The sequence below is a fragment of the Quercus robur genome, chromosome 5, assembly GCF_932294415.1.
Source record: "Quercus robur chromosome 5, dhQueRobu3.1, whole genome shotgun sequence".
Lineage (NCBI taxonomy): Eukaryota > Viridiplantae > Streptophyta > Magnoliopsida > Fagales > Fagaceae > Quercus > Quercus robur.
In genome coordinates, this window is record NC_065538.1 from 60,782,530 (window position 1) to 60,808,949 (window position 26,420).

Below are 26,420 nucleotides of genomic sequence, written 5' to 3' on the forward strand. Positions count from 1 at the left end.
CGAGTCAACCTATTTTTGTTTCGGATCAAAAAAATCGAGTGAGTTAGGTATTTTTCGGATTGGATCGGATTGGGTCAGAAAATTCTGACCTGTTTTGCCATGCCTACTAATTCGTAATTTCATAGGTCAAATCTCTAATTACTACTTTTTGAGTTTCCATTAATATTGAGATTTATTAGCATAATCGAACCAAATTGTTGATCAATTCCAAGTCGAACTAATTGAATTGGGCTGTCTTGTCCGATTTTTTAAAATCCTGGTTATTCTTGTTAAAAAAGAAAACATGACTCAACTTTTAATCCCACCTTAAAAGACATGGGTGTAGCCACTTTTATTCGGCTCAAAGTTGGCCTACGTACTTGGCGAAACATACTCATAGATAAATGATGGCACAACCGTAAATAACGTGGTTAGAGTAACAATATACTCTTCAAAAGCTTGAGTTAATGGCAAAGTCTAAGAATAAATGGTCATCATAGTTAATTAGATTTTTATATTTTATTTTATGTTTTATTCGATTATTCCAATTTCAATGATATTTTAGTAATTCTGTAATTATTATCTAAATTTATTAGGCTTTTTTGTGTGATATTGTTTTCATTCAATTGGGGTTGTGTTTATTAATCAAAGAAATAAATTTAGTTATATTAGGAAAAGTTAATATATTATTATTATTATTATATATATAAGATAGAGATTCTAATCTAGCCTAATCTAAGTGTATATGTCTGTAAAACTCTCTCTTGGAGACTTTAACCCTGACCCTTACCCTCCACATCTTACATGCATTTATACTTGTGGAGCGAGAAAAAGTGAAGATTAAAAGTTTATATAATTGTTTTATTGTACTCACACAAGAACGATTTTATCAATATAATATATATAAATTTTAGTTTCAATTGACGATGTAAAGATACTAGACTCAAGGTTAAAGCAGCAGTGAGGCAAGAAGCAGAAACAATGAAGTGAAGTGCTTGTGAAACAGAGTAAAGCAAAGCAAGTGATGGTGTTGACACAAAACGGCACAAGGGACTTATGCTACTTGTAGTTTTCAATTTGTATTAGTTATTTAAGTTCACACGTGAGTGTTGCACGTGCTATATGTAACTGTTCTCCGTGTAATTAGGGAATTAGTTTCTGTTTCAGTTAGCTGATCTGTTAGTATATATATTGAACCCGTGTACAGATAATGAATCAATTCATTTTCCCAGAATCAGAATATAGAAAGTTCCTCCAGAAGTTTCTTTTCTCTATCTCTTTTCTTAGCTTCCGTAGCTCTCTCTATTCTCTGTTTTCCAATCTTACATGGTATCAAAGCCTGAATCGCTTTCAATGGCGTCCAATCCTCAACAAAGTTCATCTTCAACCTCACAGCGTGAGCTTTCACCAATGGAGGATCCGCATAGCCCATTCTTTCTGCATCACGGTGAATCACCTGGTGCGATCTTGGTTTCGCAGCCATTAACAGAGGATAACTATCCTAACTGGGCTCGTGCTATGAAGATGGCTTTGGATGCCAAAAGCAAACTAGGTTTTGTCGATGGATCAATCACTGCTTCAATGGCAGTCACTCCACTGGAGAAGAAGGCGTGGTCTAAGTGCAATTCGATGATTTCCTCTTGGATTCTGAATTGTGTCTCGCCTCATATCACTGCTAGTGTGATCTATAGGAACACTGCTCTTGAAGTTTGGAATGTACTCAAGAATCGTTTCTCTCAAGCTAATGGACCACGAATTTCACAGCTGCAGAAGCAAATTTCTAATGTGATGCAAGGAGATTCAACAGTCACCTCCTACTTCACAGTGCTTCAAGCTTCGTAGGACGAATTGTTAAATTTCAGACCTTTGCCTTGCTGTTCTTGTGGCAAGTGCACTTGTGGTGTGAATGATAAGATCAATTCACTTCAGCATCAAGATTCACTGATGCAATTTCTCAATGGATTGAATGATGCTTATTCTCAAGTACGGACTCAGATTCTCATGATGGAACCTGCTCCTTCTATAGACAAGGCTTTTTCTTTGGTGATTCAAGAAGAAAGGCAAAGATCTTCAGGTTTCAGTCTAGGTTCATCAGTTGAAACAACTGCTCTTGCTGTTAAAAATCAAAACTTCACTCATGGCTCTGGTTTTGCAAATAATTCTGGCAAGAATTTCAAAGGCAATACTGGAAAAGGAAGGCCTATGTGCAGTTATTGTGGCAAGCTTGGTCACATCAAGGAGAAGTGTTATAAATTGGTTGGTTTTCCACCGAGTTATAAGCAGAAGGGAAAAGCTCCAATGGCAAATCAGATCAGTCTTGAGGGTGATCAATCTCAGATTGGAGAAACACAGCTAGGTAGTGGTAATTTTCCATTCACTGCAGATCAATGCCAGCAATTGATTTCTCTACTCAACACTCATGCCTTCTCATCTGATTCTTGTGAGGGTGTTCATTCAGCCAATTCCGCAATTACTTCCACTGCTGCTTCAGGTAAAACTTGTCATATGTTTCAAGATTGTATGTCTTTAAGCATGCGACATTCTGTATTTGCTATGAATCCTGTACACAAAACTGCTTTTAATAGTGAGACTTGGGTTCTTGATACTGGTGCTACAGATCACATAATTCACTCTGTCACCTTATTCACCAAAATCACTAGTTCTATATCTACTTCTGTTCAATTGCCTAATGGTGAGAAAGTTGCTGTCACTCACATAGGCACCATCCAAATCACATCCACCTTAATTCTTGAAAACGTTCTTTGTGTTCCCTCTTTTTCATTCAACCTAATCTCCGTTAGCAAATTGACAAAATGCCTATCTTGTTGTTTTGTTTTTCTTTCAAAACTTTGCTTCATACAGGACCTGTCATGTTGGAAAACGATTGGAGTGGGTAAATTGCACAACAATCTTTACTTGCTGCAAGTTTCACCAGATTGCAAATCTATATCAGGAGCTTCTTCCATTTTACAATCTGTTTTTGATTCACTTGTAAATTCTGTTTCCAATGTTCCTGTTGTTTCTAAGCCATTTCTTTGGCATCTTAGACTTGGGCATGTTTCCGATAATAAGCTCAATACTCTGCACAATCATATTCCTGATGTAATTCAATTTCAAAGCAATAAAGATTGTGTTTTTTGTCCTATTGCTAAACAGAAAAAGTTACCATTTCCATCCTTTAATCACATTTCCTCTAATGCTTTTGATATTGTCCATTGTGATGTTTGGGGTCCTTTTGTTAAACCTACTCAAGAAGGTTTCAAATATTTTCTTACTTTAGTTGATGATGCTACTAGATCTACTTGGGTCTATCTAATGAAATACAAATCAGATACTAGGCCACTGCTTGTTTCTTTTTACAACATGATATGTACACAGTTTCACACAAAAATCAAGGTGTTTAGAACTGATAATGCTCCTGAGTTTTTCTTGAAAGATTTTTTTTTTGCAAATGGTATTATACATCAACACTCTTGTGTAGCCACTCCACAACAAAATTCAGTTGTGGAGAGGAAACACCAACATATCTTGAGCATGGCTAGGGCCTTGAGATTTCAATCTAATGTCCCTCTTTATCTTTGGGGTGAGTGTGTGTTGACTGCTGTACATATCATTAACAGGTTGCCTTCTCCTATTTTGAATAACAAATCTCCTTTTGAAAAGTTATATGGCAAAACCCCTTCTTATGAGCATCTCAAAGTTTTTGGTTGTCTTTGTTTTGCTTCAACTTTAATTCAACATAGAACTAAGTTTGATCCCAGGTCTGTACCTTGTGTTTTTCTTGGATACCCATTTGGTGTTAAGGGTTACAAACTTCTCAACCTATTTACTAAGAAAATTTTCATTTCTAGGAATGTGATTTTTCATGAAACCCTTTTTCCTTTTGTGTCAGATCCTTATTCATCCTCTTCTCATTCCAATATTCCTCTACCTCATTTGTTTCCTTCAGTAGCTTCACCTCATGATCCTTTGCTTTCTTTTCCAACTTCTGATATTGTCACAGATTCTATTCCTTCACCATCTCAGGTCAGTCCCTCTACTCCACTTCCTGATCATGTTTCTTCCCTTTCTTCCAATACTCCTATCCTAGATGAGTCCCTAAATGAGTCTCTTTCCATGTCTAATCCTCCAAATATATCTAGTAGTCCTTCTCTTTCTCCTGCTATTGCTGATGTTGTTCCAACCTTAGACATTGTTGCTTCCACTCCATCTTTAAGAAGGTCACAAAGGGTTTCCAAGCCTCCTACCTATCTGCAATCATACAAATGCAGCTCAGTTATTTGTGATCCATTTTCTCACTCCACTTCTTCCATCAAGGCAGGTTCTTCACATCCCACTTCAGGTACCAAATACCCTTTATCTTCTTATCTTTCTACTTCACATTTATCCACTTCTTATGCCCATTTTTGTTCCCTCATTACTAATATTCCTGAACCCAAGTCCTACTTTGAGGCTGTCAAAACTCCACAGTGGCAGGAAGCAATGGATACAGAAATTGCTGCCTTAGAGGCTAACAATACTTGGACTCTCACAACTTTACCTCCTCATAAGAAGGCTGTGGGTTGCAAATGGGTTTATAGGGTAGAATATAGGGCAGATGGCAGTATTGAAAGGTACAAGGCACGTTTAGTGGCGAAGGGGTTTACTCAACAAGAGGGCCTTGACTTTACTGAAACTTTCTCTCCCGTTGCCAAAATGGCTACTGTCAAGACTTTATTGGCTGTTTCTGCTGTTCGGGGTTGGCATTTGGCTCAACTTGATGTTAATAATGCCTTCCTTCATGGTGATCTACATGAGGATGTATACATGCAGCTTCCATAGGGGTTTCACTGCAAGGGGGGACTGGTTTGTAAGCTCAATAAGTCCTTATATGGACTTAAGCAAGCTTCCAGACAGTGGTACTCTAAGCTTTCATCCACAATCTTACAATATGGTTTCAAACAATCAAAGTCAGACTACTCTTTGTTTACTAAGAAGTCTCAAAGGTCATTTTTGGCCCTATTAGTTTATGTTGATGACATCCTCATTGCTAGCAATGATGTCAAGGCAGTGGAAGAACTTAAACTATTTTTGGATAAGAAATTCAAGCTTAAAGACCTTGGAAGTTTGAAATATTTTCTTGGCCTTGAAGTGGCTAGATCAGATAAGGGAATCACATTGTGCCAAAGAAAATATGCCCTTGAGATACTTAAGGATGCAGGGATGACAGCTTGTAAGCCTTGCACGGTTCCAATGGACCAAAATTTGAAGCTAAGTAAGCATTATGGAGAATTGTTGGCTAGTCCTGAAATCTATAGAAGATTGGTTGGTAGATTACTATATCTAACCACTACTAGGCCAGATTTGGCATATCCAGTCCACAAGCTCAGCCAATTCATGTCCAAGCCTAGAAAACCTCACTTGGATGCAGCTTATAAGGTATTGCAGTATATCAAAAGCTGTCCTGGTCAAGGAATTTTGTTGTCTTCAAGATCTGATTTCCATTTGAAAGGGTACACTGATGCAGATTGGGCAGCATGTGTAGATACTAGGAGATCAACGACTGGATATTGCATATTTCTAGGTGATTCTTTGGTATCATGGAAGTCTAAAAAGCAGTCCATTGTGTCTAGATCTTCTACAGAGGCTGAATACAGGGCAATGGCTGTGACAGTATGTGAAATAACCTGGCTGCTAGCTCTATTGAAGGATCTTGAAGTGTATCATCCACAACCGGCCCTACTTTTCTGTGATAACAAAGCTGCCATATATATAGGAGAGAATCCTGTATTTCATGAACGTACAAAGCACATAGAAATAGACTGCCACCTGGTTAGAGACAAAGTGCAAGATCAAGTGATCAAGTTGTTTTATACTCCAACTCACACACAGTTAGCAGATTTGTTGACAAAGGCACTTGGTGCTCGACAATTGTTTTCTTTACTTGACAAAATGAGCATAATCAATATCCATGGAACTGAAGCTAACCTTGAGGGGGGCTGTAAAGATACTAGACTCAAGGTTAAAGCAGCAGTGAGGCAAGAAGCAGAAACAGTGAAGTGAAGTGCTTGTGAAACAGAGTAAAGCAAAGCAAGTGATGGTGTTGACACAAAACGGCACAAGGGACTTATGCTACTTGTAGTTTTCAATTTGTATTAGTTATTTAAGTTCACACGTGAGTGTTGCATGTGCTATATGTAACTGTTCTCCGTGTAATTAGGGAATTAGTTTCTGTTTCAGTTAGCTGATCTGTTAGTATATATATTGAACCCGTGTACAGATAATGAATCAATTCATTTTCCCAGAATCAGAATATAGAAAGTTCCTCCAGAAGTTTCTTTTCTCTATCTCTTTTCTTAGCTTCCGTAGCTCTCTCTATTCTCTGTTTTCCAATCTTACAGACGAGAAGGTCATGGTTAAGGAAGATTCTAAATATAAGGGCAACTATTATAAAAATGTAAAAGGAAAGCTGTTTGTACATTTTGCACTAGAGAATCTAGCTATAAAAAAGGTTTTGTAGTAGATTGCTGCAACTATTTTTATGTAATGATTTTTCTATTGAAGAGGGTCTTCTTTGTTACAAAATGTGTTGTTTTAGTACTTTATCATTATTGCTTTAGATTTGTGTGCTTATTCAGTAAAAAAAAAAAAAAAAAAAAAAAAAAAAAAAAGCCCAACGTCTAGCTCCTATATTATCTAAGTTGTTGGGTCTTGTTAAATCCACCCAAATAAATAGCCCAAAAATATGAAGACCCTTATAGATAGCCCAAAGTTTCATTTCATCATTAACGTCTCTCTCTCTGATCATCAGTAGGTGGAGAAATGGAGATGGAGCAAACGGAGAAGGAGGCGATAAGAGCGGCTTCGGCTGAGGTTTCTCGTGAATTCAAAACCCTTATCAATGCTGGCGATTTGGACATCTCTCTCTCTCTCAGTCTCTCTCTTGGTTAGACAATATGCTGTTTTTCTATTACAACAAAAACAAAGACTTTGTCCCAATTCATTAATTTTTTAAGTTTACAAAACCTTGTACACATTTATTAATCTTTTTGAATATTTTCAATCTTCGTTAATGCTTCTCTCCAATTCATGCTGTTCGCATTCCTGGATTTGAACTTGTTCTAAGTTCATATTTGCTTAGTTTATTATTGGTTTAGTTACAAATGAAATCAAGGACTCACCCACCAGGAAGTTCCACTTGTTCCAGAGCTGATAGGTTATTACAATTGTTTTTTTTTTCTTCTTTACTATAGGAAAGAATTGTAGGATGAGAATATATTCTGTTTGTTTATATCATAATTTTGTTCTGATTGTGATCAAGTCTAGCTAGGCACATACTGGAACTTGAGGCAAAGCCTAATAAGTCCTATTAGGTTTTAGCATTATATGCCTATATATACGGATGAAATGGTTTCACTTAAGTTGTTTTGAAAAATGTCAGAAGCAAAGCTTAGTTTGAGGTTTGTGTGTTCCCACCTTAATCTGACTTGTGATGCTGAAGAAATTATATGTGTGATGCTTTAGGCCATATGTGATGCCGAAGAAATTCTACAGTGATTCTGATGCAATCTAGGTGTGATACCTAGAAACCTATTTCTCCCTCATCTCCCTAGCATCTTGTCTGTTTAGTGTTGTTCCCTTCTTTTAGCATAATATTTCCAAATCAATGATTACCTTTTTATGCTCACAGCAACAGAATCGAATTCTATAAAAACATTTTATTATTATGGGCAGTAATGTGTAGAAATATGGAAGAAAAACTAAGAATACTATAATAGACTTAGAATACTGTAACGTTTCTAATATAACTGAAAGGCAAAAGTAACTGCTCTTTTCTTTTTCTTTTTTTGATAAGTTCAAAATTAACTACTCTTTGAGGCAAATTCATCATCTTTAACTATCTACACTAGGGGTGTTCTGGGTCGGTTGTTATGTTGGTTTTGAGTGCTGGAGGTCTTCTAAATAAGCTGTACCAAGCTCAAGTTCTGTTGGTGCAGTGCATTGGTTTGTGAATTTCAAAGCAACCAAAGACGCTAAGAAGACCAAGATCGGCAGGGATTGGCAAAGATCTAGAATGGGATGGCAGATATTGATGGAGATGGAGATTTCCAATAGGTCAGTGATCTGCAATGTCTGGTGTCTGAGTGTGAGTGGTTACAATGAAGAGGGGCAAAAACTGTGCGGAAGCAGTAGAGAAAAAAAAGAGGATGTAGAGAGGAGAGAGTAGAGAAAATCGGTTTACAAAGACAAAGGGAAGAAGAAAAGAGGAAAATGGAGAAGACAAGGGAGAAGAAAAAAAAAAGATGAATATCAAAGAAAAGGGAATTAATAAAATGTAAATTTAATGGATGCCCTAAGGCATTGGTTTAGGAAATATTTTTAGAAACTTTTTATGGAAAAGAAAAAAGCAACTAACTTTTGTGATTGCTTTTTTTATTTCCTATAAAACTGGTATTCAAAGTTCCTTAAGTGGTCCGTTAATAAATGCCTTAGGCACTCGTTAATAGGACCCTTAAAAAAATAGAGAATGAAAAGTAAAGAGAAGAATAAAGAATGAATAGGAAACTAGAACAGAAAATAATGAAATGATAGATGTGTGGCAGTTTGGGAGGCAAGAGATTAGGAGGCTCGAGTGTTTGGGATGTAAAAATAGAAGAATTTATTAGGTGTGAACATATTTGTAAGATTTTTTATCCCACTTAAAATATTTCCATGCATACTAATATAATTAGAAATTAAATTATAATTTGATTGGTTGATTTGGTTTTAAGTGGTGTGTTAGACTTCTACTGAATTGATATAATAGGTGCCTTTTTTCCTGAATAAGCATCAAAGTGAACCATAATAACTGAGGAAACAGGCTGAAATAATTCAGTTTTCTCAGTTTTCTTGGTGTCTTGAACACCCATATCTACATGCTTGAAATTGGAATTGAATGGCTTTCAGGCACACATGGAGTCAATAATCAAAAAACTAAATTCAATACCATGAAAACAAGGTGGGGCTTTTTGATAATTTAAGAGAACTTTAAGATTTCCATTCATATATTCATTCTTCACTTGGAAAGACCTGTATTTGTTCAAAACCTATGAAGATCTGTGTGTATTGGTATGAAACTATTTTTATATTACAGATGGCAGGTTGCAATTTTTTATTGGGCACAAAAGTTTTTTTTTATCCAAATTTGTGTGGATGAAGATATTATGAGTTCAGTTAGCATATTTTCTGTTGAATCATTAAGTCTTGTGCAGCCTTTTATGCTGCACTTCATTTCAAAATATTTTGCTAGAGTGGATCTCCAACTTTATCTTGCTGCTGCCTTCACCTTCTCTATTTTCTTTTATATGAATTATTTCCTACTGCCCGATTGTCTGAATTTTTCTATTGACTTGTAAAGTTGACGTGTTTTGCAACTATACTATTGATTATGAAGCTCTATGTATGCCGAGTTTCTTATTCTTACATCATCCCAGATCTATTTTATTATCTTGATTCAAGTTGTTTACTTAAAAGTTTAAATTCTTGGTTGTTGTCTCTTGGCTATCTAGATTTTGGTGCCATTTGGTGATTTAATTCTCTCTCTCTCTCTCTCTCTCTCTCATTAACAGGAGCATGAAATTAAGGATTTTGGCTACCTATCCGGATGCATTTCCAGATGATTCAACAGGAGAAGTAGTTGACAGGAGACTGGACCTTGAAATTCCTCAGTAACATTAGTCAGTCTGTTCCCAAATTGCAGCATGTATCTTGGTACCAACGTAGGTGAAGAATACACCCCCCCCCCCCCCCCCCCCCCTCCCTCCTTTTTGGTTTATGAATACAATGTGATTTATTTTTAACCCAAGTCTTTTAATTATATGCTGCTTAGAACTAAACATTATTTCTGCACCAGTGTGATCCATGGAAATAGTAAATGCATATAGGAGTCCATAGGGCATAGATTAAAAATGAAAGATGGAAATGGAAAGAGACATAAAAAGGTAAAGCTTGTAGCCAATGCTTCTGGAACATTTCTCTTTCTAATTAAGTGATTCAAGCTCGCCATTTAATGGAGTTTGAGAGCTTGAGGAGGAATGAATCGTAAAATCAGATCATTGAATGATTATTGGGATTGCTTGATTATTTTTCGGTGGAAGTACTTTCTAAGATGAATGAACATATAAAAGAAAGTTTACTATCAGAGATGAATGAAATGGAAACACAATCTGTCTAACTATAGAATGAAGCTTTTGTTTTTTGGTGAAATCTTTTGTTCTCATATTGTTTTGAAGCAGGATTCCATGGCATCTTTTCTATAGCTTAAAGTTCCTCAATTATCTTGCATGCACACTGGAACTATTACTTTGATCAGTCCCACTAAGATTCTTTTTGCTGGGCAAGGGCTGCAAGATCAATGTTTTTGGTTAGAGTGATGTCCTCAGTCAAAAGTTATGAAAGTTTACATCCATGAACTATCATCAGGCAAAGGAAGGTAAATTAATTGATTAAGGGCTTGCTGAATGGTAATTAATCCATTTTAGTTTGCAAATGGCTCAAGATTTTGTCCACAGAAACCCTAGCTTCTCCACACTGCTGTTTCTCGTGTGGTACTGAAGAACTTTCCTTGAAGGTGACAGGCAATAGTACTCCTACTTTGTAGAAGGCACCATTGAATAACGGTTTCTTGATGCTCCCATCTTAACAATCTTTAGCCCACCATTTTCTCAGAGTTTCAGTTATTTTGTCACAGAGCAAATGCATTACTTGTCCTAAAAGCAGCATTCAAGTTCTCACGACTCATCAATACTGATGACAGAGATGGGGAATCAGTTTCATCTTTATAGTTTTTTGTATTGTCAAAGTCTTTTTTGTAGATGGAATGGTAGTTATGTTATTTCTACTAAGATGTTTCTTTGGTATTCTATTAAATTTTACTTTCGTTGGTTATTTCAATCCAATAGATTTGGGAACTCTTCTTACACCATTATTCATATGAGAAGAACACCTTAATAATTTCTTCATTCATTACAGGTTCTTGCATTTTTTTTTTTTTTTTTTTTTTTTTTGTGTGTGTGTGTGTGTGTGTTTGTAGCTGAACATGATTAAGCAGGGGTTACATTTGACTCTTTTTTACAATTTCCCATCAACATGTCCAAGCCTCCCTTTTCCGCTCTATTATTTTTCCTTGAATCTAGGGAAATATCATAAAAGATTAAATTCTACATGGGCTTTAAAGAATGGTTAGTGATGGTTTTACTTTAATTTTAGGACTTTCCCCTTATCTATTCTCTTTATTTGTTAGTGGGAATGAAATTGTGGTTTTTAGGTCCAATTTCAAACTTTGGTTTACTAATCTTTTTAAATTGGGTTCTTTTAATTCAAACTCTACATGGGCTTTAAAGAATGGATAATGATTGTTCCTTATGCTCTAAAGAGTGAAGGAGGTTGTTTATGGGCTTGCAAAAATATGAGGGGAATGTGCAGAGTGATTTCTTAGCCAAAGGTTTGTGTTGATATGGGAATAATCTGTGCTCAACATATCATTCTTTGTAACTTTTGCTACTTTTGTTTTTAGTGAATGGACAGTTGCCTAGGGTTGTATTTTAAAGTTTTATTATTTAAGATCCAAAAAAAGGTGTCAATATGTTTCTTATGGAATATTTCTGGATGTTGCATTTGTATTTTATTTATTTATTTTTTTTTTAAATAAAGGTTTTGACGTCTAGGATTTATATATAAATGTTTGCTTGCTTTGTAGGGTTTGGTGTTGTTGGCACCCGAGAAGCTCATTGCTTAGAAGCTTGCGGAAGAGGAGGCCAAACAGAAGTTCAAGTGGGAGTCCAAGAAGGAAAAATACTTGGTAACAAGTCTCATACTGGACTGTATTGTTCAAGAGCTACAGCTGCATTAAGGCTGCACCAATTAAATGCTACTGAATTTAGAGATACAATAATTATTGATGTACTGTAATAGTTAGCTAGTAGAGATTAGCAAATATTAAGGTAGTTGGCATTTACTAGGATTACTGTTTTTTCTTGATCAAAAGAAATCATTTTCAGTTCAAGCTTTAGGTAGAGACTTGGCAGTGTATAAAGATTGAAGAATGTCTTGATTTGGTCCGATGAAAGTTTTGGTTTTAGCTGAGTGAATGTATTTTTGTATTGCTAGTATTTTTTTTTTTTTTCCGTTTAAATAGTATTATTGCTACAATTATTTGATGATTTGGTACATTGGAGTTTCATGCATTCCATTTTAAAAAAAAAATTGAAATATCAAATTTCACATGCCTTTTTATTCACCTCTTATAGATAATAATATTATCACTCAGCTTTTTTTCTCTGCTGGGTTGATAGGAAATTGTGAGAAAAAAAAAAGGGCTTTTGGGATTGGAATGTTATTCAAAATTTAAGTCAATTATTTTTTAAAATTGCACTTAATTTGGCTAGATGGTACATAGTACATACTCCCAAATTTTAGGCGTCTTTTTTTTTTTTTTTTTTTTTTTTTTCCTTTGTTTGGTTAGTGTGGAAGTTCAAGAAGATTAAGGAATTAAGTAATAGGATTTTGATAATATTTTTTTACTCAGCTATTGGGATTTGACAAATAGAAGTTAATGTTGAATTTGGCAAAATTAATATTATTTTGGGTTAGCTTAAGGTACCATTATTTGATTGGAATAATTTTTGACTTATTTTATGACAAATTGAAAATGCATTTAACAGAAGAATATAAATAAATCAAGATGATTGTACATATGTTATATAAATTTTACATTTATGTAAAACTTTTCCCGCACAGTGCAAGTTAGTGACTAGTGGAAAACATAATCATGACAAATAGATTGTATATATATATATATCATTTAAAAATAAGAAAAATGAATTAATGATTTTAGAAGAGCCATAGCAACGTTTTGATGGCAAAAAGGCAACACATCCATTATGACATATTTAAATCCAAGATTACACTTTGAAATTAAATTTACAAATTTTGTGAAGCAATTTATTGCACATATTCTAAAGTGAAATGGTGTACATCTTTTATAAATAAATAAAAAAACATAATATTCAACAAAAATCAAAACATGTTATAATAATGAAAGCATTGTATTTAATTTTGCGCCACATCATCATTCATTTTTCAATTAATTTATCTTTTATTTTTTAAAAATATAATCAAATATTAACTCTATAAATCTAATCATTTAATTTTTAAAACTATGCAATTACAAACTTTAGAATCCCAAATGAATCATTCATAATACTAAAATTGTTTAAAATAAAATAAAACTGAGTGTATTAAATTATCATTAACAACTTGAGATTTCAATTTTTTCTAAGTCTCTCCCTCCCCCATACAGTAGATTTGATGTCCACCCCACATCCTTATATCTTGCATTACTCTAAACTCTAAAGTAGAACTTCTACAGTGCTTGCATTACTCTAAACTCTAAAGTAGAACTTCTACAGTGTGTAACAAAAATAAAAATAAAAATAAGAAGACAACCTCCCATGGTCGACCAGTCCCCTCCTCGACGTTACCGTCCTCTCCATCAGCACTCCCATACTATCCATCTGCATCGCCACTGTCCCCTCCATCACCGCTATCTCCTCCATGTCCACCTGTCCCTTCATCTACATCACCATTGCCTCCTCCATGTTCACTCCTACCATCCCCTCCATTACTGTCACTGCTCTCGTCCCCTCCATGTCCACCACCCCCCTCCTCTACATCAAGGGCACCTCCACTATCATGAGCAAGCTGATCATTCTCTGTGAACTTGTTGTGGTAGCAACAACAGAGGAGGCTAACAACAAGAGTTATCAGTAAAAAACCAGGTACTATTGCAGCAAAACCCACAATAATTAGAATGTTATTCATTCTAAAACCGAGGTTTTGAGAAGGAAGAGTGGATTTTGGTTCGGGTTTAGACTGAGGTTTTGAGAAGGAAGACCTAATAATAGGAAGAAAAGGTGCTATCCCAATAGGTTCCGGATCGGATTATTCTTGAATTCGTGCTTTCATGCCTGATTGGAGCTCATTGGCTCAGCAGGAGGAGGAGGATCGAGAAGCTTGACTTACACAGAATTGTTGAATTCCGTTCTCAGATCAGATTAGAGACTATGAGAACAGTAGGCTTTTAGGCAGTTTAGCTCTAAAGGTCACCTTTGGACTCTTAAGTAGAGGGATGTCGCACCCACAACCCCTGTTTCTTTTGCTCGTGCTTGCTTTGACTCTATTGCCGAAGAAGCCTTTGCTTTCGCTGGCACAGTTACTGGTTCAAGGTGACGAGCGCACTACTAAGTCCCACCAGTACATTGATTGACCATAGATGCGAACCGATCGACTGCTATCTAAGAGAAGATAATACCAAACAAAAATATAAGCTAAACAATGACCATTAATATTATTATTACAAAACAAAGACCGAGCAGACACTTTAACAATAACATGGAAAGATTGAGAAAGCACAAATTGGGAGAATGATATATATATATATATATATATATATACACTAATACACACACTTGATCACCCTTGACCTTGAGAGAGAGAGAGTAGCTTAACAGAAGGAAATCATTTATAACTGATTTTAACAACTAAACTAAACACCCGTGTCTAACAGTAATTTAGATGCTAACCAACTGCCTAATAATCTAAACGCACAATTTCCTTTTAAGTGATACGGTGCGTTTAGGTGCTGGTCTTTTAAGCCTGAGTATTAGACTCAAAACGACACCGTTGCATCTGGCGGCACCCTTCATCAGTATACACTATACACAACAGCTGCATCTGCTCTACAGGCCAAAAGTGCCACTCCGCCTCCAACCCAAACCCACTGATCCCAACCCTTAAAAACCCAACTCACACAACCCATAAACAAAAATCCGGCCGCCGTCTCTCTCTCTCCTCTGCATAAGCCCACACAAAACCCACTGATACGAAAACAAATAAACCCATAAAAAACTACAACAAAACCCACAAAAGCATCGTTGTGAAGAGATGAAAAAAAAAGCATCACTTTTTTATACTTATAAAAAAAAAAAGCATCACTTTATATCTACAGTTCCACACTATTAATTTAGCTTAAACAGAATCTCAAAAAAAAAAAAAAAAACTTAAACCAAAAAAAAAAAATAAAATAAAAAAAAATAAAAATCAACACAATTAAATCTATAACTCACATAGCACTATCAGCACAAATCCAAACATATATAATAGATTTAAACTCAAAATATTAAACGGCACAAATCAACAAGCCACTCACACTGTAGCACAAATCCAAACCTTTCGTTTAGCACATATCACAATGCAACACAAATGAAAAACCATTAACACTATCATTGCAAACTTAAACCGGTAAAGTTGTAGAGTACAACAAATAGAGAGACATACGTTTGTACCTGGGAGAAGATGACGAAAATAAGGACAGCTGATCGCAGTCGCCGGTGAAGAGTCTGACAGTCCGTTGGAAATGGGGAAGAGGAAATGTGTTGTGAAAATTTTGAGGAAGAGCTGAAGAGGGAAAGAGGGAAGTGGGGAAGAAAGGGGGAAACTTTGTTTGGGGAAGAGCTGAAGGGAAGACTGAAGAGCAACGGTAATGAGAACTGAGTGAACTTTTGGAAACTCCCAGTTTCTGTTTTTGGGTTATGACTTATGAGAACTGAGTGATAGTATTACTATTACTGGTACTACGTAGTAGGTAGTAGTCATGTTGCTTCTGTTATCTCTTTATTATTACTTTTCTTTTTTTTTCTTTTTTTTCTTTTTTAAGGGTATAAGTTTGGTCCGGAGCTGGCGTAAAAGACACCTTTTACGCACGCTAGCCAATCAGCTAATCCTGGAGTGACACATCAGCCAAAACATTTAAACTCAATACACCTTATTACATGCCATTATAACCCAATTAAAACCCCAAATGTTCCTCAAACACATTCAAAGCTTCTTCTTCAAACGGCAAACCAAGGGCAGACTCTCCTCCTCCTCCCCACAACGGAGCTTCATTCCGCCACAGTGATCACCGGAGTTATTTTTAGAGCCTGAAAAAGATGCCGAATCCACCGTTAGTCTAGTGTCACAATCTCAAGGTTTTTTTTCTCATGATTTGGTGGTTTTCCCCTATTTTTAATTTCGAAATATCAATGGCATTAGTTTTTTTTGGACGTCAATCACTTGATTTTGTATGGGTTTTTCTGTTTTTCTTATTAGATTCTTAAATCTTAAGTGGTAGGTTCAATGGGAGGGAGATGGATTGAATATGAATGTGGTCAATTTTTCTTCATGTTTTCAAAAAAAATTATAAATCTTAAGTAGGTTTTGATTGGATTCTTAAATCTTTAAGTGGTAGGTTCAAACCCATCTGATTGTGGTTCTTTAGTGATATGAAGGAGAATAGGATTTTTCACAGTAAAAGAACAAGAACTAGAATGATGAGAATAAGATTCAGGACTTCTCTCTATTTTTTATAAAAAATTTAAATAATTACGTCCATATTTATACTACTAATTTAGAAAATTCAAAGAGAATTTATTGACTTTTGTTTGGAGTAGTATTTTTAAGAAGCAATTAGAGTGAGGGTTGTATATAATAGAAGTGCATAAGGATTAAAATGATGTTACTAATTTTCCCTATGAGGTGGAAAAAAATTAAAGAAATTAACCAATTGCTGATTCTTGTTTAATTTCAAAACAATAAACTTATGGTCAATCCCATTGTGCTCAAATTTTAGTTCAGTCAAAAGATATGCTAATAAAAAAATTACAATTTTTACAAGCTGAAGTCATAACAGAATTTGAAGTACATTGGCAGATGCTAATGACATACTTGATACCACTTGGACAGAGTTTACTTTAAAAAAAAAAATGGTAATCTTTATAGATGTTCCAGATCTGTTGGTGAGAATTTCAAACTAGGATTGATGAAAAAAAAAAAAAAAAAATCAGACTAGATAGATGACAGCAAGCATTATGACTTAATGTTCACCATGATTTGATATTTCTATTGCTTTGTTGTGTAGTTGTACCCTTCGTTTTGTATTGACTTCTCAAGACTCGGTGTTTTTATTGTCTGGATTTTTCAGCTAATGTTGGCTGCAGCTTATTCTCAATTTTTTCCCCAGCTCTGATTATTTTTCTTTTTCCCAATCGTGATGCAGAATTGCAGATAGATGGTTTTGAATACTTAAAAGAAAACTTCCCTACTGGCTTGACTGAATTCTTGGAGTATATGGCTAGAGTTGGTGAACAATTTGTCATCCTATGCCGATGTGGATATGAAGCCTAAACATCCTGTATTTTGAAGGAACAACTGAATCATTAAACTTCCAGAAACTTTGATATGAATGTATTGTTAATTAGTAACTTTTAGAAAGAATTGTGATAGGTTTTACTTAAATGTATTTCCAATCCTATGATTATCTTTTTGTATATCGAAACATGACAGGCTTTATTTTAAATGTATTTCCAATCCTATGATCCTCTTTTTGAACAATATATCATGACAGGTTTTATTTCAAATGAATATATTCTGAATTAGAGACCTTTAAATAGAATTGTGACTTTTTTTTTTTTCTAATATGTTTCCAAACCTGTGTGATAGGTTTTATTTCAGATTAAATAATGGAATTAAAAAATTTCAATTGTTGTGTTAAGTATTTAACAATCTCAAGTTCCTTTAAATATTGAATTGTGTCAGGTTTTATATAAAATGGAAGAAATTATTAAAAAAAATTTGAGATGTGTTGATAAAATTTTCAAGTTTTATTCACCTTCTTGTAAACTAGGTGATTCCTTCAACAAATTAACATTCTAATTAGTGGAAGTCTATCTTAGTGACATCTTAAGATTCAATAGAGAAATAATTGCCACTAGAAAGATCTCTAGAAGATTAGATTGTGATGCCAAAGGTATAGGTATTATTTACACAACTTTTGTAATAAGCCAATTGCCACTTGCAACATACCATTTGCATGATTTATAAATTCAGTTGTTCTCCAAAATACAAGGTTTTGCTGTGAAAAGAGCAAGAACTACAGAAAGTTAAAAGTATATAATTTCCTCATTTGAGGGTTTTATCCCCTCCATATCTATATAAATAGAAAACCAAATCTAGGAAGTGACTTTTACTAATTCAGTTCTCCAAAATACAGGATTTTTAGGCTTCATTTCCATGCTGGTGTTGGATGACAAAGTGTTCACTAACTCTAGCCACATACTCCAAGATTTCAATCAAGATAGTAGGGCAGTTTTCCTTTAAACATTCAAAACCATCTGTCTGTATCATAGTTGGGAAAAAAAGAAAAACAGAATAAGTTGCAATAACATTAGCAAAAAAAATTCAGACAATAAAAACACTTAGAAACCCACTTGAATCTTGAGAAGTCATTTAAAAATTTAAAAAAAAAAAAAAAAAAAAGAAGAATGAAAAGTCATATACATCTTGAGAACACTCGTTCTAACCATTAACAAAAACTCTGTTGGCTATATAATGCAAAGGGCACAACTACCACCCTTCTCCCCCCCCCCCCCCCCCCCAAAAAAAAACCCAAAAAAGAGCATTAGAAACTCTGTTTTAATCTGTGCTTCCTTTTAGTCATTCATTCTCATATAAATTTCAATGCTACTTAGTATAACGAATGCAGGTTTATGACTAAACAGTTCACCCAAAAAAATAGAGTTTAGAACTAATTCCATTTAAATTTGATGATTTATCTACACAAATCTGATGGATATTGTTTTAAATCCTAAATTCCTTGATGTGTGCTATAGCAAATTTTCATTTGAAAGTCAAATTACTTTGAAATTTTCATAGGATTTATTAAGATGTTCGACTTTATTATCTATTTCCCTTCCCATTTCGCACTATGATTTTTCTTTTCTTTTTTTTTTTTTTTTTGGTTTTTGTGTGTGTGTGTGTGTGTGTGTGTGTGTGTGTGAATGATCTTAATCTATGTAGTAGATTGCATTGTTATTGACTACAAGTATTTTTTTACATGGGCTGCTAGTGGACTCGGATTATCACAATTGGGTATTATGATACTTGTCCCCTTATGGCCATCATCATGTCCATTTTCTCTTTCATCATCAGCATATCCTGGGCCATGCACATCGCACTGACTTCTATTTTAGAGGGATGGCTAGTGTCTTCTGAACCGTCTCTTCTGTTAGGTACGTTGCTCTCTTCCCGATCTTCCCTTTCTTGTTTGCCCCCTGTAGGTAGGTGACTACCATTTTGCTCGTCAGCATCCCGCTCATTGCGTGGGCCTTCTTGGCATCACTTGTTCCTTTGGTTTAACTGTTGTTCCAACTCCTACTTATGCTAGGTGGATTCTCTGTTTCCTGGTTGATGGTAGCTATTGAATGCATCTAGACCATACAACTTTTTCTTCTTAGAAACAGTGATACAGCTAATCACAGTGTAATTGTTTCCCACAGACACCGCCAATTGATGATGTGCTAAAATCATCAGTGAGTTGTAGGCTCCAAGTCGCTCTAATGGGTACCTGTGGATAAGAACAAATAGACCAAATAGAAGGTACCGGTGTGGTTTTGGCCAAAAACCCTCCAAAAGTCAAGTTAGTGGATGAGAAATCTCTTACAAACTCTATAGTAAAAGAGTTAGAGAGTTTTTGCGTACTTGAGAAAAAGGGGAGGTCTGGTGCTTATATAGTAGTGAATGATGAATCGAGATCCCTTCAAAGTAGGGATCTTTCCTTATGGGGAGGGTTTGGCACTCTAGGGTTTCCAAGATTTTAGGGTGCCTTTCCATATGAAAAAGATATGGGCATTATCTTGTGTGTTTTCCAAGATGTTTCCATGTATATGTATCCGTAGAGTACAAGTTAAGATATGTTGGACCCATCGGCCACTTGCTTCGTCTAGAGGTTCCCTGTCGACGTATGGAGGCGCCCGTCAGGTATCACGGTGGGGTCGTCGCTCGCGTCATCATCGCTTTTGGTCCTCTGCTTATGCCCATGGAGCCGACGAGTTTGTAGGCACCGTCGGCTTCTTGGTATGATACATATTAAATCATTTTTCAAGAATACCCTTATCAGTTTACAAGAATATAATGTTATTCTATTATATATCATGGCTTGGATAATTTGGTGCTTGACTTATGACTATGTTTTTCATTTTGATGCTTCTTTTCTCATTTTATTTTTTATTTCTCTCAAAAAAAGGTATTTACTCTCTCTCTCTCTCTCTCTCTCTCTATATATATATATATTATTTATTCTTTTTTGATAAATCATTGTATTTTTGTATATAATACTATTGTGGGTTAATACAATTTGGTAGTGTATTTGATTTTTTAAGTTTTCCATCACAAGTCCTTTCTCTACCTCTTTTAGCTTTTGTTTGATTTTTTTTTTTTTTTGGGACATAATACTTAGTTATTTTAGAAGTAAGATTTTAAATTTATATCAAAATACAATGTTGGCTATTTATTTGAATGTGTCTATCAACTATTAAAATTAAACTGCCCAAGATGAATATGTATAAACAATATTTTAATTTTAACTTTTCATTGATTTATTGTTTAGATATAACATCAAAATTAAAGTAAGTGAGTATGTAAAGTTAAAAATGTCTAAGATAAATTTGTAAAGCCAATATATTTATATATTTGATATTGTCAAAAAATTAAAAGTAAAAAATAAAAAATAAAAAGAATAATAATGTGGCCAATGATGTGACAGATGAGAATGCTTAACAAGAGCATAGTAACAAAAATATGAAATAAAGATCCAGTTAAAGGCAATTAAATCTTAATAAATAAAAGTGTATGTAGTCAAAAAAATAATTTTAATCATGTTCTCTTTATGTTTTTATACAAATTATTTTCTTGATTATTTTCTTTAATTTTAATAGGTGAAGTGTTCAATTTTAGACATAAAATTTACTTTTTTCTTACATATTATTTTAAATATTAAATTTATAATATGGTATAGTCTCTTAGGAATGTCTAAGAAATATGTTGTTTCAATCTCATGTATATATATTAGTAAATAAAACTCAATCAATAGTTCGAAGCTACTTTTACAATAAGAAAAATTATAAATATAATAATCTCCTTTTAAGAGAATAAAAATTTTGAATAATATATTTCAAACTCAAACAGTTTATTTGTACAGGAAAAACAAATTAGGAAAATATAATGCACGATAACATAATTTATCAAAATATGAACTGCCTAAAAAATTATTAATATCAATTAAATAAATCCAAATAATAAAATGATGATATATTTTTTGAGATAGATAAATGAAAAATAATTTTAGAAATTGTTTAAGTTTTTGGGAGAACAAATTATATATTATACCATAACTAAAATAAAATTATTTATTCCCATGTAGCAATTTTTGATGTGCATTATATATATATATATATATATATCTTTGTTGTTTGATTGTCCTTCCTCACATACTAGAAGAGTTTTCCATTTGCAGCATCTATGTGGAGGATTTAATGGCAGTAGGAGTGGAGAATGGAACTGCTGTACATTATCCCTCCAGTCCCTCCTATCAATTAACCTCACTGTTTAAGTCTAAATGTCTTTTCTAATGGCTTCAAGCCACATAAAAAATTATTCCTTTTGGAGGAGAAGTATTTATGAAAGTCTTAATTAAGTACATAAAATGTAACTAAGAGACATGATGTTATGATGTCTCAAGTGGCTTGCCCAATGAAGCCATTAGCAGAGAATGTATCCTTATCCATGATGTTTAGAATAAGTTTGTATTGGTCCCCTTGTCCGGATACTCTACCCTGAATGTAATTTTCTCATTCCTCATTGGAGATCCACCTTGACCTGCACCAATATTGGTATATCTCATTATTTCTATAAAAGAGGCTACAACTATAAAAGCAGTATACCCTATACATATTTGATTTGGTGCATTCATCAAACAATTTAAAATTTGAATTTTAGAGGCAAAATCTTAAGGAACAAATGCAAGACTTAGAATTGAAAGCAAGCCTCTCCCTTTCTCTTCCTCGATCAAATTATATGTTTTAGAACCCCAGTCCATGAATCCTAAGTTGGACCAAGTTATCATAGGCTGAAATAGAAATTACTGTTAAGTTTTCTCGTAACTCTATAGTTCGAGAGGTGTTGAGCCAAGTATCGAGATTCATTTATTCTCGATAGATCAACAGGTAGAGAGAGATATCAAAATCTTGTTTTCTTGAACAGTTTCTTGTACAGTCTTGTGTTTTCAAATAATACCACCTAGACATTCCTTGAACACACTTAAACTAAGACTCAATTACATTTAAAGTGCATTTCATCACGTGTTTGCTAATACACAAAAAATGAAAGATGGAAATGGAAAGAGACATAAAAAGGTAAAGCTTGTAGCCAATGCTTCTGGAACATTTCTCTTTCTAATTAAGTGATTCAAGCTCACCATTTAATGGAGTTTGAGAGCTTGAGGAGGAATGAATCGTAAAATCAGATCATTGAATGATTATTGGGATTGCTTGATTATTTTTCGGTGGAAGTACTTTCTAAGATGAATGAACATATAAAAGAAAGTTTACTATCAGAGATGAATGAAATGGAAACACAATCTGTCTAACTATAGAATGAAGCTTTTATTTTTTGGTGAAATCTTTTGTTCTCATATTGTTTTGAAGCAAGATTCCATGGCATCTTTTCTATAGCTTAAAGTTCCTCAATTATCTTGCATGCACACTGGAACTATTACTTTGATCAGTCCCACTAAGATTCTTTTTGCTGGGCAAGGGCTGCAAGATCAATGTTTTTGGTTAGAGTGATGTCCTCAGTCAAAAGTTATGAAAGTTTACATCCATGAACTATCATCAGGCAAAGGAAGGTAAATTAATTGATTAAGGGCTTGCTGAATGGTAATTAATCCATTTTAGTTTGCAAATGGCTCAAGATTTTGTCCACAGAAACCCTAACTTCTCCACACTGCTGTTTCTCGTGTGGTACTGAAGAACTTTCCTTGAAGGTGACAGGCAATAGTACTCCTACTTTGTAGAAGGCACCATTGAATAACGGTTTCTTGATGCTCCCATCTTAACAATCTTTAGCCCACCATTTTCTCAGAGTTTCAGTTATTTTGTCACAGAGCAAATGCATTACTTGTCCTAAAAGCAGCATTCAAGTTCTCACGACTCATCAATACTGATGACAAAGATGGGGAATCAGTTTCATCTTTATAGTTTTTTGTATTGTCAAAGTCTTTTTTGTAGATGGAATGGTAGTTATGTTATTTCTACTAAGATGTTTCTTTGGTATTCTATTAAATTTTACTTTCGTTGGTTATTTCAATCCAATAGATTTGGGAACTCTTCTTACACCATTATTCATATGAGAAGAACACCTTAATAATTTCTTCATTCATTACAGGTTCTTGCATTTTTTTTTTTTTTTTTTTTTTTTTTTTTTTTTGTGTGTGTGTGTGTGTGTGTGTGTTTGTAGCTGAACATGATTAAGCAGGGGTTACATTTGACTCTTTTTTACAATTTCCCATCAACATGTCCAAGCCTCCCTTTTCCGCTCTATTATTTTTCCTTGAATCTAGGGAAATATCATAAAAGATTAAATTCTACATGGGCTTTAAAGAATGGTTAGTGATGGTTTTACTTTAATTTTAGGACTTTCCCCTTATCTATTCTCTTTATTTGTTAGTGGGAATGAAATTGTGGTTTTTAGGTCCAATTTCAAACTTTGGTTTACTAATCTTTTTAAATTGGGTTCTTTTAATTCAAACTCTACATGGGCTTTAAAGAATGGATAATGATTGTTCCTTATGCTCTAAAGAGTGAAGGAGGTTGTTTATGGGCTTGCAAAAATATGATGGGGATGTGCAGAGTGATTTCTTAGCCTAAGGTTTGTGTTGATATGGGAATAATCTGTGCTCAACATATCATTCTTTGTAACTTTTGCTATTTTTGTTTTTAGTGAATGGACAGCTGCCTAGGGTTGTATTTTAAAGTTTTATTATTTAAGATCCAAAAAAAGGTGTCAATATGTTTCTTATGGAATTTTTCTAGATGTTGCATTTGTATTTTATTTATTTATTTTTTTTTAAAATAAAGGTTTTGACGTCTAGGATTTATATATAAATGTTTGCTTGCTTTGTAGGGTTTGGTGTTGTTGGCACCCGAGAAGCTCATTGCTTAGAAGCTTGCGGAAGAGGAGGCCAAACAGAAGTTCAAGTGGGAGTCCAAGAAGGAAAAATACTTGGTAACAAGTCTCATACTGGACTGTATTGTTCAAGAGCTACAACTGCATTAAGGCTGCACCAATTAAATGCTATTGAATTTAGAGATACAAGAATTTAGAGATACAATAATTATTGATGTACTGTAATAGTTAGCTAGTAGAGATTAGCAAATATTAAGGTAGTTGGCATTTACTAGGATTACTGTTTTTTCTTGATCAAAAGAAATCATTTTCAGTTCAAGCTTTAGGTAGAGACTTGACAGTGTATAAAGATTGAAGAATGTCTTGATTTGGTCTGATGAAAGTTTTGGTTTTAGCTGAGTGAATGTATTTTTGTATTGCTAGTATTTTTTTTTTTTTTTTTCCGTTTAAATAGTATTATTGCTACAATTATTTGATGATTTGGTACATTGGAGTTTCATGCATTCCATTTAAAAAAAAAATTGAAATATCAAATTTCACATGCCTTTTTATTCACCTCTTATAGATAATAATATTATCACTCAACTTTTTTTCTCTGCTGCGTTGATAGGAAATTGTGAGAAAAAAAAAAGGGCTTTTGGGATTGGAATGTTATTCAAAATTTAAGTCAATTATTTTTTAAAATTGCATTTAATTTGGCTAGATGGTACATAGTACATACTCCCAAATTTTAGGCGTCTTTTTTTTTTTTTTTTTTTTTTTTTTTTTTTTTTTTTTTTTTTCCTTTGTTTGGTTAGTGTGGAAGTTCAAGAAGATTAAGGAATTAAGTAATAGGATTTTGATAATATTTTTTTACTCAGCTATTGGGATTTGACAAATAGAAGTTAATGTTGAATTTGGCAAAATTAATATTATTTTGGGTTAGCTTAAGGTACCATTATTTGATTGGAATAATTTTTGACTTATATTTACGACAAATTGAAAATGCATTTAACAGAAGAATATAAATAAATCAAGATGATTGTACATATGTTATATAAGTTTTACATTTATGTAAAACTTTTCCCCGCACAACGCAAGTTAGTGACCAGTGGAAAACATAATCATGACAAATAGATTGTATATATATATATATCATTTAAAAATAAGAAAAATGAATTAATGATTTTAGAAGAGCCATAGCAACGTTTTGATGGCAAAAAGGCAACACATCCATTATGACATATTTAAATCCAAGATTACACTTTGAAATTAAATTTACAAATTTTGTGAAGCAATTTATTGCACATATTCTAAAGTGAAATGGTGTACATCTTTTATAAATAAATAAAAAAACATAATATTCAACAAAAATCAAAACATGTTATAATAATGAAAGCATTGTATTTAATTTTGCAAAACTCTTATTGCGCCACATCATCATTCATTTTTCAATTAATTTATCTTTTATTTTTTAAAAATATAATCAAATATTAACTCTATAAATCTAATCATTTAATTTTTAAAACTATGCAATTACAAACTTTAGAATCCCAAATGAATCATTCATAATACTAAAATTGTTTTTAAAAAAATAAAATTGAGTGTATTAAATTATCATTAACAACTTGAGATTTCAATTTTTTCTAAATTTCTCCCTCCCCCATACAGTAGATTTGATGTCCACCCCACCTCCTTAAATGCTTGCATTACTCTAAACTCTAAAGTAGAACTTCTACAGTGCTTGCATTACTCTAAACTCTAAAGTAGAACTTCTACAGTGTGTAACAAAAATAAAAATAAAAATAAGAAGACAACCTCCCATGGTCGACCAGTCCCCTCCTCGACGTTACCGTCCTCTCCATCAGCACTCCCATACCATCCATCTGCATCGCCACTCTCCCCTCCATCACCGCTATCTCCTCCACGTCCACCTGTCCCTTCCTCTACATCACCATTGCCTCCTCCATGTTCACTCCTACCATCCCCTCCATTACTGTCACTGCTCTCGTCCCCTCCATGTCCACCCCCCCCCCCCCCCCTCCTCTACACCAAGGGCACCTCCTCTATCATGAGCAAGCTGATCATTCTCTGTGAACTTGTTGTGGTAGCAACAACAGAGGAGGCTAACAACAAGAGTTATCAGTAAAAAACCAGGTACTATTGCAGCAAAACCCACAATAATTAGAATGTTATTCATTCTAAAACCAAGGTTTTGAGAAGGAAGAGTGGATTTTGGTTCGGGTTTAGACTGAGGTTTTGAGAAGGAAGACCTAATAATAGGAAGAAAAGGTGCTATCCCAATAGGTTCCGGATCAGATTATTCTTGAATTCGTGCTTTCATGCCTGATTGGAGCTCATTGGCTCAGCAGGAGGAGGAGGATCGA

The 26,420-nt window shown here is 34.1% G+C and overlaps 2 long non-coding RNA genes across 4 annotated transcripts; both read left to right on the plus strand.

Annotated features, from left to right (window-relative positions):
• The first annotated feature begins 878 nt into the window (after positions 1-878).
• Positions 879-24,441, plus strand: LOC126726543 (uncharacterized). Of its 3 annotated transcripts, none has more exons than XR_007655977.1 (4): positions 879-927; positions 5,980-6,904; positions 9,567-9,716; positions 24,052-24,441. It is a non-coding gene; the product is annotated as an uncharacterized LOC126726543 (long non-coding RNA). The 3 variants fall into 3 exon arrangements; XR_007655976.1 differs by lacking the exon at positions 24,052-24,441 and adding an exon at positions 11,696-12,098; XR_007655975.1 differs by lacking the exon at positions 24,052-24,441 and having other exon boundaries at positions 9,567-9,735.
• On the plus strand, positions 15,810-17,457 carry LOC126726544 (uncharacterized). The gene is made up of 2 exons (XR_007655978.1): positions 15,810-16,025; positions 17,093-17,457. It is a non-coding gene; the product is annotated as an uncharacterized LOC126726544 (long non-coding RNA).
• Positions 24,442-26,420: the final 1,979 nt, after the last annotated feature.